Genomic DNA, 17,054 nt, shown 5'->3' with positions numbered 1-17,054 from the left:
AAAGAACATATTATAAGAGATGGTTGGTTTTATTATAATTTGGAAATTGTTGGCAACCTTCAGTCTTGAAAGACTATGGTATTATAGCAGTAGTATATATGGTAGTATATGTAGTATATGTAGTATATATGGTATATGGTATACATATATGGTATATGGTATACATATATGGTATATGGTAATATAGCAGAATTTGGAAATTAGATTATTATTTGATATTAATAATTGAACTAGTTGTGATGATAAAAAGTGAATATTTAGAAAAGGTATTATAGGGAATTAGGAAAAATCTATTGACATAAGAAATACATAAATGAGTAGAAGAGTTAGCAGTAGATGGAAGAATTGTTTTATATGTTGTTATACTTTGGTAATTAGATTATTTTGTTTTGATATTAATGAGTAATTGAAGTAAGTTTATGTTTGATAGAAAGTGAAAATTTAGAAAATACAGTACAGGGTATTAGGGAAAATTTAGTATATATTATATAAATAAATGGATAAACTAATAAGAGGCAGAAGTAGATGAGTAGTAGATTAGGAGATATAGTATGATTAATGAGTAATGGTATATGGTATTTAGCACTCCTAAATGTATGTTATATGTTTGTATGTCTGTGTGTGTTAATTAAAAATAAATAAATAAATAAAAATAAAAAGCAGCCTAACACAAGACAAACATTTAATGGGTGCATGGCTGGTTGTTCAGCTGAGCTCATGAGCAGGGCAGCTTTAGGTGTGCACTCACCTGTTCTCTGTGACATGTGCACACCCTCAAAACCAGCAGTTTTCAATCTTTTTCATCTCATGGCACGCTGACATGGTGTAAAAATTGTCAAGACACACCAACAGTTTTTCGACAATTGACAAGGAACACAGTGTTGCTGGCATGGGGATCACATTCCCCAATGGCCCTATTAATAAATGACATTTCCCCAAACTCCCGCAGCACACCTGTGAACTATTCACGGCACACCAACGTGCCACGTGTCACACTGGTTGAAAATCGCTGCTCTAAACATACTGTAGATTCTAAAGTGTTGTGAAGGTAGTTCCAACAGACATGCTTTTTTTATAACATATTTGATAGCTATCGTATTTTCATCCCACTTTGACCATAAGGTCCTTAAGAAGGCTTACTAATTAAAAAAAAAAAAAAGCCCATAATCTATTAAAATGTCACAAGGACTAGCAATAATAATAAGTTGCTGAACAACAAAAAAAAAAAGTACAGGCACAGGACACTTAATTAATAATGAACTTAAACTAACAGCTCCAGCGGCTGCAACCCTATGCACACTTACCTGGGACAAAGCCAAACTGACTGGCATTGAACTTACTTCTGCGTAGACATGCAAGAGATTGGGCTGCTAGTCAGCAAACTACTAAATCCCAATTTAATATCTTAGCTAGAGTTTATTCAAACCCAGCAAAGAATGTCCTTACCCTTGCTGTTTTCTGAAGAGGTGACTCTGAAGTCATCCCTTTAAGTGGTGAGCTGTCACCAGTGGCAAGCCTGGTGAAAAACAACACCCAAGCAATTGTCATAGTGCACTGGCAAACAGGTTTTTCTTTCAGTATGCAACTAGTGTGGGTTGTCTCCAGCTGCGGACTGTCACAGTGGCGGTTTTTGACATTAAAGGTTTGGAAGGACACAGAAAAAAAATCAGCCAGTGCTCACCTTAGCCTTGAGGTACCAGCTGACTGCTGATTTATCCTTCTGTAGGACCCATGGCATGAGAGGTGAAAAATAACATCCCCACACATACACAGTGCAATCCTACACATGTCTACTCAGAAGACAATTCCACTGTGTTCAGTGATGCTTACTCCTAGGAACGTGTGCATAGCATTGCAGCCACAATCTATCCCAATTCTCTGCCTTAGCTTAGGTTAGGAAAGCTTAGGCTTTCTGGATTCTTTTGTTCAGATGAGCCAATGTCTAGAGCCAGGGGTGGTGTAGTGGTTTGGGAGGCGGACTCAGACCTGGAAGATCCAATTTCAAATCTCCCCTCAGCCATGAAGCTTCCTGGTTGACCTTGGTCACTTTCACTCAGCCTCACCTACCTCACAGGGTTGTTGGGAGGAAAAAAGGAGGGCAGCAGCCTTGTACACTGCCCTGAGTTCTTTAGAGGAAGGGTAGTATAAAAATGTGATAAATAAATATTTCCTGCCTTCAGAAAATTCAATCTAAGTGGAAACCTCACAATAGCAATTAACAATAGACTCTTTTAAGCAAATGTGTTATAACTTAATTTCACACCATTTCTTTCAGCAGAGAGTCTCACTTCCTTTCTAATATCAGTGAAGTAACACATGGCCATCTGCAATGGATTTATCCCCCTTTCCACTCTACCTGTATATCTGAATTATATATCGGGCAGGAGGTCTGATCTAGAGAGTAGAGCCTCCATTAGCCCGAAGATAACATCAGAAAGACGGCAGTTTGAGAACACCGGCAGCTCCCTGAACGGCTGAGAATGGCGAGACCTTGAAGCAGCTAACAAGCCCAGCTGAGTGATTCCACCTGCAAGAAGCGTCTTGGCTGCCCTCCATGTGAGAGATGGAGCAAGAAGCGTCTTGGCTGCCCTCCATGTGAGAGATGGAGCAAGAAGCGTCTTGGCTGCCCTCCATGTGAGAGATGGAGCTGCTTGTCAGCCTGCGTGGGAGAACCGGAGGCCAGAAGTGAGACCAAACCAGGAAGACCCATTCAGAAATGTGGTTGGTTCTTGAAAGAGAGAACCTCTATGATTGTAAAAATCCCCTTGAGGGATTTAGAAACGCCTGCCCATGTAAACCACCTTGAATAAATTCAAAGGAGTAATCTGAAAGGCGGTATATAAATACCTAGTTATTATTATTATTATGTGTGTCAATGTTATATGACGGCACTGGGCATGATGTAATTGAATCCACTGTCTACGTAAGAAGAACTGGGCTTGATGACTCAAGAGCTCTTTTGGAAGTTCACACCCAATGCAAGTTCACAACACAATGCAGTGAGATGGAGTAACTGGCAATGCAAATTGAACTCCCAAGAGAACTTGGAGACAAAAAAAATCTTCCTTCCAGGGCCCACTCCATGTTCATGGGTCAACATGGGCTTGCACCAGTGAGATCAGCCTCTTACCTGAGGTGGGAGGCATTGTTGGTCTGTTGTAGCTGCTCGCTGCTTCCATCAGTGACCAGCTCGCTCTTCAGTGTTGTCAAATTTGCAGCAATCAGAAAGCGCATTATATGCCGGACTGCATGTTTTGGCAGCAGAGACGCCAGATTGAACTGGGGTGTGTGTGTGTGTGTGTGTGTGTGTGTGTGTGTGTGTGTGTGTGTGTGTGGGGTCTGTGAGTTTTAATGGATATGAATCTACTTCAAAAACACAAATCAGGCAACATAGTTGGTTCAGAACTATCCAAAAGGATTCTTGCTCAAACTTCAGCTGAACTTTCATAAAGCTACAAATGTATTAAATTCATGTGTGCACATGTGTGGATGTGTCAGAGAGAGAGAAAAAAATTCATAAAATCTGGTACCTTTGCCAAATATCTTTAACACATTGACACAATAAACACAACAGCAGAAGTTTCAGGAAAAAAAAATAGGCACAGTGTGTCTTGCTTGGGTTTCACATCAATTCATTAAAATGGAGTAAAAATGTATTTTCAGGCAAGTGTCAACGTATGTATTGCCTGAAGAATGTATTTTCAGGCAAGTGTACCAATGTTTGCAAATCACAATTACATACCATTTATATATAATCCAATATACTCCTCTTTCATGAGTTACAAAAGTCTGGTCAAAAAATCTGTCTGATTCTATCAATGATATCTTAAGTAAACGATGTGCCAATGTTTATTGCGATAAAGTTGACATTAAAACATTACTCTGACAATAGCTATAATTATAAAACAAAACAATCCATTGAAGCGGCATTCACAAATAGAAGAAAATAAGCAGAAAAGCTTTAAGAGTTACAGCTTTTTTTCATTTGCTTTGAAATTTTGTACAGTGTTTTTAAAAAAATCAAATAATGGCAAAAGGACACAAATAACCATTACTATCAATGCATCCCACTTCCTTTCCCATTGTGTCCTTTTCCCTATTCTGATTTAGAGATAATTCTGACAACAAACTGTTTAAGAAAAGGTGAGTAAAGCTTTTCCCTTTTGGGCAGTGCAAACTACTACAAACACAAAAACAACATATTCATAGTAACAACCACCACCACCACCTTTAGAGAAAGAGGTGATCATTCAGTCACCTCTGTTTCATATCCTCTAGATCAGTGTTTCTCAAACTGTGGGTCTGAACCCACTAGGTGGGTCACGAGCCAATTTCATGTGGGTCCGCATTCATTTCAATATTTTATTTTTAATATATTAAACTCGATGCTACCATGGCATGTGACAGCATTTGGGGAAATGTTCCAGACCTGTACTTTTAACAAGCTACTATGTATATTCTTTTAACAATGACAGCCAATGGGACTTACTCTTGGCTAAGTGTGGGTAGGATTGCAGTCTAGGATAGTTAAAAATTTTCCTGTTTGATGATGTCACTTCCGGACATGACATCACTTCCGGTGGGTCCCGACAGATTCTCATTCTAAAAAGTGGGTCCCGGTGCTAAATGTGTGAGAATCACTGCTCTAGAACAGAGGTAACAAACATAAGGCTTGTGGTCAGTTGTGGCCCCCAGAAGTTGTTTCTCTGGTCCCCATCATGTTATGTCATGTATGTTAAACATTTTAAAATAACCAAAATATAAGAAATCCAGTAAGCTTTGTTTATCCGGTACTTTTTACCAGCTGTTTAGGAAACTGAACGTCAAGTTTTTCCCCCTCTCTCCTCCAGAGTCTAAAGCCAGCACAGATGAAAGTGACCTACATCAGTCCCACTACAGTATATCAAATAATCCATTATTTAACAAATCAGTGAAGCACCTCTACAGAATGAAAGCAACGTATAGCTTTAATCCAGTTTAGATTAATTTTCTTCTTCACAGAAAGCAGACCTTAATCTATATCCATTTGCGGTAATCTTTGCAAGAAAATAGGACTTCACTTGCACATGCTGTTTGACAGCAAAATGAATTTCTGAGGCACATGGGTGCCTTGTGATGGGAGGGGGGTAATAAAAATTGTCCCTGCTTACAATGAGCCAGCTGAAGCCTTTCTGTATGCTCAAGTGAGTTCTGTGGTTAGACAGATGATGAGGGTTAATGATGTATATTCTGAATTTTCTCCACTAACACACCCAAGCAACACACTTGATTACTGAAAAGACCTCAAGGACACTTGCCACAGCTATTTAGCACTTCTCCATTTCTTTCTCTCCGTCTGGGCAGAAACAGCAACATGCTGCAGTTGTTTTTCACGGCAACTCATTATGTCAGGCCTTCAGCATACCAATACAAAATGCTTTGTTGTTGCATAGCACACGAGGTTTTTAAATGATTCAGGATACGCATGTTCTTATAGATTTTATCCAGCTCCTTCCAAGAGTGAAAAGGAAACCCGGCAATCCATACTTATGGGGAAGACCATAAACACGCACATAGAAGACTGATTATTTAGATTTCGCTTTATGACTGTGGCTCCCTGGGGAGCAGCGGAATCCTCATGAAAAACGCACTGCCCCATACAAGGTATAGGATTGAGGCCCAAAAAGGAGACACTGGCAGTGGCCAGGTAGGTCAAGGTAGCTGCCAGTCGAAAACATTTGGGAACCACTTCTTTATGGTATTGACACTTGACACATTGTTGGTACTGGTGTGTGCCACTTGAGGATGGGGTATGTTCTGCAATCCCCATTGTTATGCGATTAGGTTGTTAAGCGAATATTCAGCCCAATCTAGTGCCTTTGTTGTGTAAACAGACACTCCCTGCCAGAAACTAGCTGGCTGCACAGGAGAGAGATTGCCTCTTCTTTGCATTAAGAGCCTCCTCCGCTGGGTAAAGAGACACTCTGCTGCAGGTTATGAGAGTCCTGACTGCCTCATTAAGAGTCTCTTTGTTGTGCTTTGACCACCATTGTCTATACGGTCCGTTGTTAAGCAGCGCACGCATGCATTTCTTTTCTGAGCTGTGATTCCATCCGGGACCTCAGGGCTGCTGTGCATTTGCACGTGCTGTTTTTCAGTTCCACTTTGGGTAATTTATTAGTATGTTTTACCGATTTTATATTTTGGATATTTCCTTTTAAAGCCAGGTGTGGTTGGCAATACATTTTAAGACTAAATAAAGAACCATCTTGTAATTTAGAAACAACCAGTGATGGGCAAACTCCCAACAACAGATCTTGGCCTTGGAGACAAGCAACCTGTGGAATCTCTGAGATTTTGTGACCCAGCTCCAAGAAGCCCCCAACTTGAATGAACTGAAGCTCACATAGACTTCCTTTTAAATAGTCTCTATAATCTTCCCCTTATCCCATGAGGCTGGTAAGAGCCTTATTGTACTATAGCTTGAACTATACAGGCATCCCCTGGTACATTCCTGCCTCCCCCCCCCCCATGTGGATACCAGAAAATGCAGAGAAGGGGGAACCCAATGTACGTGGGCCCTGCACCCCTGGTTCACTTTCTGCTTCCTTCTGCTATTAGTCTCCCTTCTACGCTGCAGGTTTCTTTCCTGCTTGTCCAGCTATAAGCTTTTTGCTTATGGCATTTGTACAAGCAACACATCTCATCACTTTGTGCAAATATAATCCACCTAAACAAAGGTAATGGGGCATGGGGGAATCACAGATAACCAGGTTATCCTATAACGACAGATAACCAGGCTCCTGTAATGACAGGAGCTCAAAGTATGTAAAGAACTGCATAGTTCCTAGGAACTGTTAATTTGCTTCTTAGTTAGTTAGTTAGTTAGTTAGTTTTTATTATTATTATTATTATTATTATTATTATTATTATTAACAGTATTTATATACCGCTTTTCAACTAAAAGTTCACAAAGCAGTTTACAGAGAAAAATCAAATAACTAAATGGCTCCCTGTCCCAAAAGGGCTCACAATCTAAAAAGATGCCAAGGAATACCAGCAGACAGCCACTAGAACATAGAACAGACAGTGCTGGGGTGAGTGAGTGAGTGAGTGAGTGAGTGAGTGAGTGAGTGGAGAGAAAGAAAGAAAGAAAGAAAGAAAGAAAGAAAGAAAGAAAGAAAGAAAGAAAGAAAGAAAGAAAGAATTGAAAACTCATTGAGCATTAAAATCCAGAAAAATTCGTATTCCGAAGTAAGTAATTACAAACTTCAGCATCACTGGGAACAAGCAATATGTCTCTATTTTCACAATTTCTTTCGATATCTTCAAATCAGAATGCTTTGAAAGCAAGATACCTTCAGATCTCCTTTGCAATTAATTAATTAATTAATTAATTAATTAATTAACAGTATTTATATACCGCTTTTCAACTGAACGTTCACAAAGCAGTTTACAGAGAAAAATCAAATAAAAAAAAAATTAACTGTTCTGTGCTTAATTTCCTCCAATTAAAACTGTTTTTAATTGGACAAAACTACAATTCTTCCTTGCACAGGCACAGCACCTGAATAAGGGAATAATACTCACAGGGGATAATAGGGTCCCTCCCCACACACACACCTTCTTCTCTGGTATGGGCTGAACTGTGGTAGGGAAGGAAAAAAGGAGTACACAACAAGGATGTTATGTTCTATGGATATCCTCTACATGCAGGTGCTGTACTCAGGACAGCATCAATGAATCACACCCTTGCAATGCAGGAAAAGGCCAAGCAAAGCCTCTTCTAAACAAAAACAAAAACAAGCATCTTGGCTGAGGGCAATCACTGGCCTCACCAAGCATATTAGTTCTCATGTCTTTATGAATCACAATGTAGCTAGCTAGCTACATGCCCCATTTCCTGCAGAAGAGGCGGCAGCAGTTTCCATATTCAAAGCCTACTCCAGGCCTGAAGTGTGTTGGCAGCTAAATTAGAGATGCACCCAAGCAAATTAAAGCTTTTCTGAAAAGGGCGGGGGGAGGGGGAAGAGAGAGAGAGAGAGAAGAGAAGCAGCAGTGTTTAAAATTAGAAACTCTTTTCAAAGCTGATAACAGTTAAATATAAATGAGGAAATCTAGCATATGACTTTTGAACGGTGCTTTTAGCTCTGGAACCCTCTGTTGGAAGCACACAGTCCACTGCAACTTACAAAAAGTGGTGTTTGTGCATCTTAGGAATCACGGGGAAAAAAAAAGATGGGGAAGGGGAGGGAGAAGGAATGAGGAACAGAGCTCACTAAGTGAGGTAAGGCATCTGAGCTAATATTCTTTATGTAATATGGAATTAGCTTGGTTGACTTCAGGAGAAGCCCCCGAGGGGGCATTCCATGGCCATTGCTCATGGAACTTTGAGAACTGTCAATTTTTCCCTTAAATGAACCTTACTAAATATGCCACCCCATTCACATTGAAGGTCCAGCCTGCTTTCTGAACATAAAGGTGAAATACAGAGCATTTCACTGCCCGCCTTGTTCCCACTTTTAGTTTAATTGGAGGCTAATGCGCTCTTTTCACAGAGCATATGGAAAAAACAACAACACATAACGTATGCAAATGAAATGCCCATTTTCAATGCTCTTATCATACTGATAAAACTAGGTTACAGTCATCAAAGACCTAAGGATTTTTGTCTCATGAGAAAGCTGGAAATCTTATTCAACATTATGGGTAAACATCAAGCCAACACCTCTGCTGTGTTCTGTTGTCATCTACTCAGTCATCTACAGGTGCAACTGAAACGATTTTCATAAAAGCACAGACAGCACATGAGTTCTACTACATTACAAATTGATCTTTATACTACTGCAATCATATACATACATATAAAATGCTTGTGCTTTACGGCATGCAGTGTGCTTCTGAGAGCTGTCACTCTAAATGAGGAAAAATGCTGAAGTCTGGGGTTGCTTCTGAAACATTTGAAGCTTTAGGTTTGCAGCAGCAGAAAAGGTGAGACATCCATTAGGACCCAATCCTATCCAACTTCCCAGTCCTGACGCAGCGCAATGCAGTCCCGAGGTAAGGGAAGACATACATATTCCTTTACCTTGAGGAGGCCCCTGTGAGTCCCTCCCTACAGCAACGTGATTTTCAACCTTTTTCATCTCATGGCACACTGGCAAGGTATTAAAATGGTCAAGGCACACCATCAGTTTTTTGACAATTGACAAGGCACACTGTGCTGTCAATGGGGGACTCACATTCCCAGTGGCCCTACTAATAAATGACCCTCTCCCAAATTCCCGTGGCACACCAGGGGACTATTCATGGCACACCAGTGTGCCGCGGCACAGTGGTTGAAAATGGCTGCTACAGCAAGATGCAGCACATACCCCATTGCCACAGCTGTGTCAACGCTACATATTTGCATAGGATTGGGTCTTTCCTCAATTAGTACAAACTAAAGGACAGAATAACCCAATAGTGAAACTCTCCCGATGACAACAATACAATTGTGCATTGTTGCGAACACAATGTGCAGTCACTCCATGGAAGAATGCTTTTTGGACAGCTCGGCTGCATACCAACACTCTAATATAGACAATGTTATAAATCATGCCGAGTAGGCTATTTTTAGCATCATTTTTGATTTCAAATAATAATTTAATCCCAGGAGCAGTAGCATTGCTAGGGAGGTGTGGGCCGCACCTGGAGACACACAAGGGGGATGACACCACTCCTGTACCGGGTGATGCAAACCCTAGTGAAGCCACTGCCCATGGGTATCACCCGTGGAATTTTGGGGTTCTACTTTCTCAAAGATATAATCTCAGTTCTGCAAAGTGACTGGATCAAAGAAATGCCCATGAAACTATACCTGTGGCCTTCCCTCTACAAACATGTATAATACTGGAACACAAATACCCTTCATCATCATCAAGGCAGTTCTTCAGGCATAGTGTCAACATGAATGCACACTTACTATCTTTTCAACAACAACAACATCTCAAAGCAACTTACACAGCAAGAGGTATTAGAAGGTAATTCCCTGTCTCAAAAATATACAATCTGAAAAGAAACAGAAGAAAGTCACCAGAACAAAACCACTGAAAAAAGATTATATGCCAAAACAAATAGGGACAGTCACTTTTCTACTGCGAACTATATGAGTTATCATTTTAAAAAGTACTTCCTGGCTCAGTTAGCAGGTTACACTTGAACTAACCACAGAAACATTGTACGCGTACATTTAAGTTACAATCCTATACAAATTATCTTGGAAGTAAACAACATTTTAAACTAATTTCTGCCCAGCCCACAGGTGCACCAATTTGATCCCTGTTGCATAAATGCAATGTTGGGCAGAAACGCCTTAATTTAATGAAACTTATTTCTGAGCAGATATGTATAGGATCATGCTCTTAGTAGATGCAGTTAGTGAATTGGTACACTATAGCATTAATGCATTAAGGCAGCGTTTCTCAAACTGTGGGTCGGGGCCCACTAGGTGGGTCACGAGCCAAATTCAGATGGTTCCCCATTCATTTCAATGTCTATTTCATTTTTAATACATCAGACTTGATGCTACCATGGTATGCGACTGCATTTGGGAAATTGTGACAGATCTGTACTTTTAATATGTACCATACATGCTTATAACAAGGATAGCCAATGGGGTTTAGTGTTGAGTGAGTGTGAATCAGATCGCAGCCTTTGGAATGTGTGGGAAATTTGATTTTGTTGTATGGAGTGACATTAAAAATTTTTCAACTTGATGATATAACTTTTGGCCATGACATCACTTCCAGGTTCATGACATCACTTCCAGTGGGTCTCTATAGATTGTCATTCTAAAAAGTGGGTCCTGGTGCTAAAAAGTTTGAGAACCGCTGTATTAAGGAATGCAGCTAACGTGCAGTTTTAAGCTGCATGCAATCTGGTTCTCTATTATTTTTATCAGAATATTAACTTACTGGGGAGGGGGGGACCATTTACATGAGGTCTGCTTCCGAAGTCACCAGCTACCACAACTCTTGGGCTGGAGTGAAACATGCTAACTTCCCATCCCCCCCCAGCTCTTACTGCTGTGTAGAGCGGCACTGCAAGGAAGAAGGGGTAGGAAGTGGGGCTGCTGTTTCTCAGGGAACTGAGATGCAAGGATGAAAAAATGATCATTTTGCCATTGTTTTTAATTGCATGCAAACTGTTTTGGGAAACGGTATGTAAATAAATCTGGTGGCCTGAAAGGTGGTATTCAAACAAACCAAACAGTGAACAAATTGCAATATTTAAGCAGATCTCAACACAAACATTTAAACTGTGAGGGTGGGAGACAAGTAGTTAGAACATACTTAGGTTTCTAATGGCCCAATCCTATCAGGGCTGTCCAACGGCAGAAAGTGCACTCTGCTGCTTGCTACTGCTGAAAAAAGTGCTGTAAAGCATTTTATACCAGAATGCTAAATAGTGTGTTGCTGGGACACTGGGGGGGGGGGGATTCCAGAGCCTTCCTGTGTGCGTCGTCAGCTCTCCTGCTACCCATCGGATCACCCACAGAAGAGGCGGGAGTGATGGGGGGCTGGAAGAACCAAGGCAGAGAGGGGGTGAAACTGGGAAGGGAGGATGTAAGAGGGGTGAATCTGGTGGCAATGGTGCAATGGATAGGAAATTCTATCGTCCTTTCCTACAGCCTCCTCCCCTTCTTTCCTTGGATGTGCCCTAGCAATTTCACTAGTGCAGGTTTGAGCAGCAACTGTTACCCTGCATATGCCTGATCTCATCTGATCTCAGAAGCTAAGCAGGGTCAGGCCTGGTTAGTACTTGGATGGGAGACCGCTTGGGAATACCAGGTGCTGTAGACTTATACCATAGTCTTTCGAGACTGAAGGTTGCCAACCATTGGTTTGAGGAGGCCCATTGTGGAAAAGAAAGCTTACAAAGGTGTAAGGCAATTTAAATCCCATTTTGTACTCTGAAGCCTCTTGATCACCCCCACGTCCTGCTGGATACAGCACAGCTGTTTTTGTGTGTGGCTGCACCAGCAAGGAGGGAGGAAGGATAGGACTGAACTGTAAGCCTTTGAATCCCATTTGTACAAAACTAAGAATCCAATTTTTTACCCCAGTCCAAATCTCCAGATCTGTAATTGATGTCCAAAGCCTCTACTCCAGTGATTTTCATCTCAAGGCACACTGACAAGGTGGAAAAATTGTCAAGGCACACCGTCTGTTTTTTGACAATTGACAAGGCACAATATGTTGCTGGCCTGGGAATCACATCCCCTATTGGCCCTATTAATAAATGAAATTACCCCAAACTCCCATGGCGCAGATATGGACCATTTGTGGAACACTAGTGTGCCATGGGACACACTGGTTGAAAATTGTTGCTCTACACAAGGGGTCCCAAACTTTTTGGCCAGAGGGCCACATTAGATATCTAGCATGGTGTTGAGGGCCGGAAAAAAATTTAAATATAACATTTAAATAAATAAATTGGAGATGGAACTTAGATGAGTGAATTAATGAATGAATGGGCTCAATAATTCAACCTCTCTGGCCCCCAGAACACCCTCCAGGCGCAATGAGAGCACAGTTCTGGTCATGTTCAATTGAGTGGGCCAGAGGCTTTCAGGGGACAAGAGGTTGGCCGTGGACCAGAAAGAGGCTTGCTGCAGGTTTGGAGACCCCTGCTCTACACAGTTACCTTTAAGTCACAGATACACATACTTGCTCTAAGAGTTCAGTAAAGCACAACCATCACCCATCCTCTATAAAGACACAGGATTCTCTTTATGCAAATATGCTCCTGGAATGATTGGCATCGGGAGACTCGCAAAGAGGGCTACACAACGGTTTGCAGAGCAGAGTAATAAAAGGAACACCAGTTTAATGCGAGTGGCAGACTTTTATTTTAAACTGCAGTATTTATTCCTTCACTTAAAACAAAAATGTCAGGTCATGAAATTTTCCAGCAAAACATTAATATGTGAAAGCAGCACCAACACTTTTGTCAGCAAGAACAGCTATCATTATTACAGTGTGACATTAGCTGTTCCCATGGCAAGCTTCAATCTCAGCTAAGTTATACACCTTAATGCAGAGGTTCTCAAACTGGCTTGTTGCTATGCCCCAGCCAGGAAAGCCCTGCCTTTGCCCTCTTAAGGGGCACGGCAATGGCAAAGGCAGCGACACTATTGCCACTTCATTGCCACTGCTGGGGATAAAAAGGGTTTTAAATAAAAACTTACTATTGCAGTGTCGACCTTCTGGGGTGTGTGGGGAGCCCGAAGACCCCTCTGCTGGGTTCCCTGTGCCCCAGAACAACGAACAAAAAATAGTGGTTACAACCCACTTGTGGTTTCATGATTGCAAAGCAGAAGTGGGTTGCAATCACTGTTTTTAGTTGTCTTGAAGTGCAAGCCCAGCAGAAGGATTTGCAGGCTCCCTGCAACCAACCACCCCCCACCCCCGGAAGGCTGGCACTGCAAATCATAAGTTTGTTTTTTTTAACCATTCTATCCCTGGCAGTGATGCAATCAAGGTGATCATATTGTCACCTTTGCCCTTGCCCTGTAAGCACATACCCCGGTTCCCAAACTACTGGAGACGTTCCCAGACTCCAACCCCGGTTCCCAAACTCCAAGAAACACTGTATCTTGTAGTTCGGTTCCTATGAAAGAAACCGCAAAGACTTACTGCGTTAAGGTTACAGTTCCCAAACTCCTTAATGCAATAAGTCTTTGCTGTTACTTTCATAGGAACCGAACTACAAGACACAGTGTTTTCACTACAGCTTCCACGTGCCATTGTTCAAACGATACTGCACAGGAGCATTCTGATTTCTGTTATGAACGCTGATTCCTCTTAAAGTTGCAGAGATTATGTTTTACGTTATCCAAAGTCTGCATGCATACCCAAAAGAACAAATCAACGTCCCTCCTCCACCGGATCACAGTAGTTCCCAACCTTTTGTGCATTGGGACCCCCTTTTAGGTACAACACCTGTCAGAACCTCCCTAAGACCTAGGGCTGGGAATGGTGTCGAGAACTGGTGTCACTGTGCTGGCAAAGCTGGAAGTGATGACCTTGAGCAGGAAGTGAAGACAGTATTTTTTTAATGAATCATACCTTTTGAAAGTAAAAAGAAGTCGAAATCCTTTTTGGAATGTTCTGAATGCTTAACCCCTGCTAACTGGTTAAGAGGCACTTTTTCAAGTGGGTGCTCCTCTTTTATTTAGCAGGGGGAGAGTAACTGGCCCACCTCACCCCAGCAGTGTCTTTTCTAGTGGCTGCCTGCTGGTGTTGCATCTTTTTAGATTGTGAGCCCTTTTGGGACAGGGAGCCATTAGATATTTGATTTTCTCTGTGAACCGCTTTGTGAACTTTTTGTTGAAAAGCGGTATATAAATACTGTTGTTGTTGTTGCTTTGTCTCTAATGCTTTGTTTGAGTTTTGAGGGTTTCGTTGATTCAGCACTGAGAACTTCATCGCACAGAATGTATTGCGGCTTCTCGATGCCATTGATGATCAAGGTGGTAACACCAAATTTTAGATAGTCTTCACAGCAGTGTTTCTCACACTGTGGGTCGGGACCCACTACATGGGTCACAGGCCAATTTCAATTTCCCCATTTATTTCAATATTTTATTTTTAATATATTATACTGGTATGTGACTGCATTTGGGGAAATGTTACAGTTCTGTACTTTTCACAGGCTATTATGTATATGCTTTTAACAATGATAGTCACTCCTGGGTAAGTGGGTGGAAGTGGTCACTAGGCAGGTGGATGCGGGAGAACCCGTGGACATTATATATCTGGACTTTCAGAAGGCATTCGATACGGTCGCTCACCAAAGGCTACTGAAAAAACTCCACAGTCAGAGAATTAGAGGGCAGGTCCTCCCCTGGATTGAGACCTGGCTGAAGACCAGGAAACAGAGAGTGGGTGTCAAGGGGCAATTTGCACAATGGAGAGAGGTGAAAAGCAGTGTGCCCCAAGGATCTGTCCTGGGACCGGTGCTCTTCAACCTCTTCATAAATGACCTGGAGTCAGGGGTGAGCGGTGAGGTGGCTAAGTTTGCAGACGACACCAAACTTTTCAGAGTGGTGAAGACCAGAAGTGATTGTGAGGAGCTCCAGAAGGATTTCTCCAAACTGGCAGAATAGGCAGCAAAATGGCAGATGCGTTTCAATGTAAGTAAGTTTAAAATCATGCACACTGGGGCAAAAAATCAAAACTTCACGTATAGGCTAATGGGTTCTGAGCTGTCTGTGACAGATCAGGAGAGAAATCTTGGGGTGGTGGTGGACAAGTCAATGAAAGTGTCGACCCAATGTGCGGCGGCAGTAAAAAAGGCCAATTCTATGCTGGGGATCATTAGAAAATGTATTGAGAACAAAACAGCTAATATTATAATGCTGTTGTACAAATCGATGGTAAGGCCACACCTGGAGTATTGTGTCCAGTTCTGGTCGCCGCATCTCAAAAAGGATATAGTGGAAAAGGAAAAGGTACAAAAGAGGGCAACTAAGATGATTATGGGGCTGGGGCACCCTCCTTATGAGGAAAGGCTACAGAGTTTGGGCCTCTTCAGCCTAGAAAAGAGACGCCTGAGGGGGGACATGATTGAGACATACAAAATATGCATGGGAAGGATGAAGTGGATAGAGAGATGCTCTTTACACTCTCACATAACACCAGAACCAGAGGACATCCACTAAAATTGAGTGTTGGGAGAGTTAGGACAGACAAAAGAAAAGTATTTCTTTACTCAGTATGTGGTTGGTCTGTGGAACTCCTTGCCATAGGATGTGGTGACGGCATCTGGCCTGGATGCCTTTAAAAGGGGATTGGACAAGTTTCTGGAGGAAAAATCCATTACGGGTTACAAGCCATGATGTGTATGTGCAACCTCCTGATTTTAAAAATGGGCTATGTCAGATGCAAGGGAGGGCACCAGGATGCAGGTCCCTTGTTATCAGGTGTGCTCCCTGGGGCATTTGGTGGGCTGCTGTGAGATACAGGAAGCTGGACTAGATGGGCCTATGGCCTGATCCAGTGGGGCTGTTCTTATGTTCTTAGGAATCCAGCCCCGGATTGTTACAAATTTTTCTGCTTGATGATACCACTTCTGGTCATGACATCACTTCCGGTGGGTCCTGATCGATTCTCATTCTAAAAAGTGGTTGAGAACCACTGCTTCACAGTATTTACGTTGCTCTTTCCCATGCACTGAGATTCACCTAGGCATCTGCAGGGACAGCGCAACATGCACACTCAGAGAGAGGCCTGGGAGAGACAAGGGGGTTGCAACCCCAGCTTACAAATCAATGTCATATCATATAACAACAGTGCTATTCTTTTAGTTGGTACAGCTAGATGTGCTCAATGCACGAGCCAAGCTTGACTTTATGAAATGTCCAAAGTAGAGGCCACAGACAATACTCTGTTGCCAGTTGTCCTTTACAATGCAGCAGGTGCATTCTTTAAGAGCAGTGCAGTAAGGTCTATGGTTCTCATGTAGCGGCAAGTGCAGAGCCATTAGCAATACAAACTGAGTCACGACAGCATGCAGGTATACACAATATTTCCTAAATTCACAGATCAGACCAAATGCCAGCACACTGTAAAAATGGGAAAGCTTCCAGAAGAAAGATTTCTGATGTTCTTGGGCATAAATATTTATCACCCAAAACAAAATAAATGTGTCACTCCACTGCAAGCAAGGAACGTACTCAGAGAGCATACAGAGAGAAAGAAAAATGGTTGCATTTCGGAAGTCAAGCTGCGTTGTGGAAGAGAACCCCAGCCAAGAAGCTGAACTAATCACTTTAGCTGTTGTCAAGGAAAATGATGCCTCTTCCAGAACGCCAGCCATCTCCGTGCCCAGCCGCCCACTGAGCAAAGTGCAACCCAGAATGGCAAAGGTATCATCAGAGCACAAACCAAAGCGGTGTTCATTTGCAAGCCTGTGGCTGTGATAAATGAAAGCAACCAGGTGATACACACGTGTGCCACGCTGATTGTGCAAAATCTGCGCACACGCCTTTTCCACCTTCCGTTTCTCTTACTCTCGGAATCAGGAGAAGT

At 42.1% G+C, this 17,054-nt stretch overlaps 1 protein-coding gene and 1 pseudogene across 2 annotated transcripts in view; one reads left to right on the top strand and one right to left on the bottom strand.

The window, feature by feature from the left end:
- The window catches only part of TAFA5 (TAFA chemokine like family member 5), a 297,491-nt gene that overhangs the window by 78,186 nt on the left and 202,251 nt on the right, over positions 1 to 17,054 (bottom strand). The gene's annotated exons all lie outside the window — the stretch shown is intronic.
- LOC136658175 (5S ribosomal RNA) lies at positions 11,703 to 11,822 on the top strand (annotated as a pseudogene).

Source organism: Tiliqua scincoides, chromosome 7, assembly GCF_035046505.1.
Source record: "Tiliqua scincoides isolate rTilSci1 chromosome 7, rTilSci1.hap2, whole genome shotgun sequence".
NCBI lineage: Eukaryota > Metazoa > Chordata > Lepidosauria > Squamata > Scincidae > Tiliqua > Tiliqua scincoides.
The sequence above is the reverse complement of the archived record's forward strand: the minus strand, read 5'-3'. Positions and strand labels throughout refer to the sequence as shown.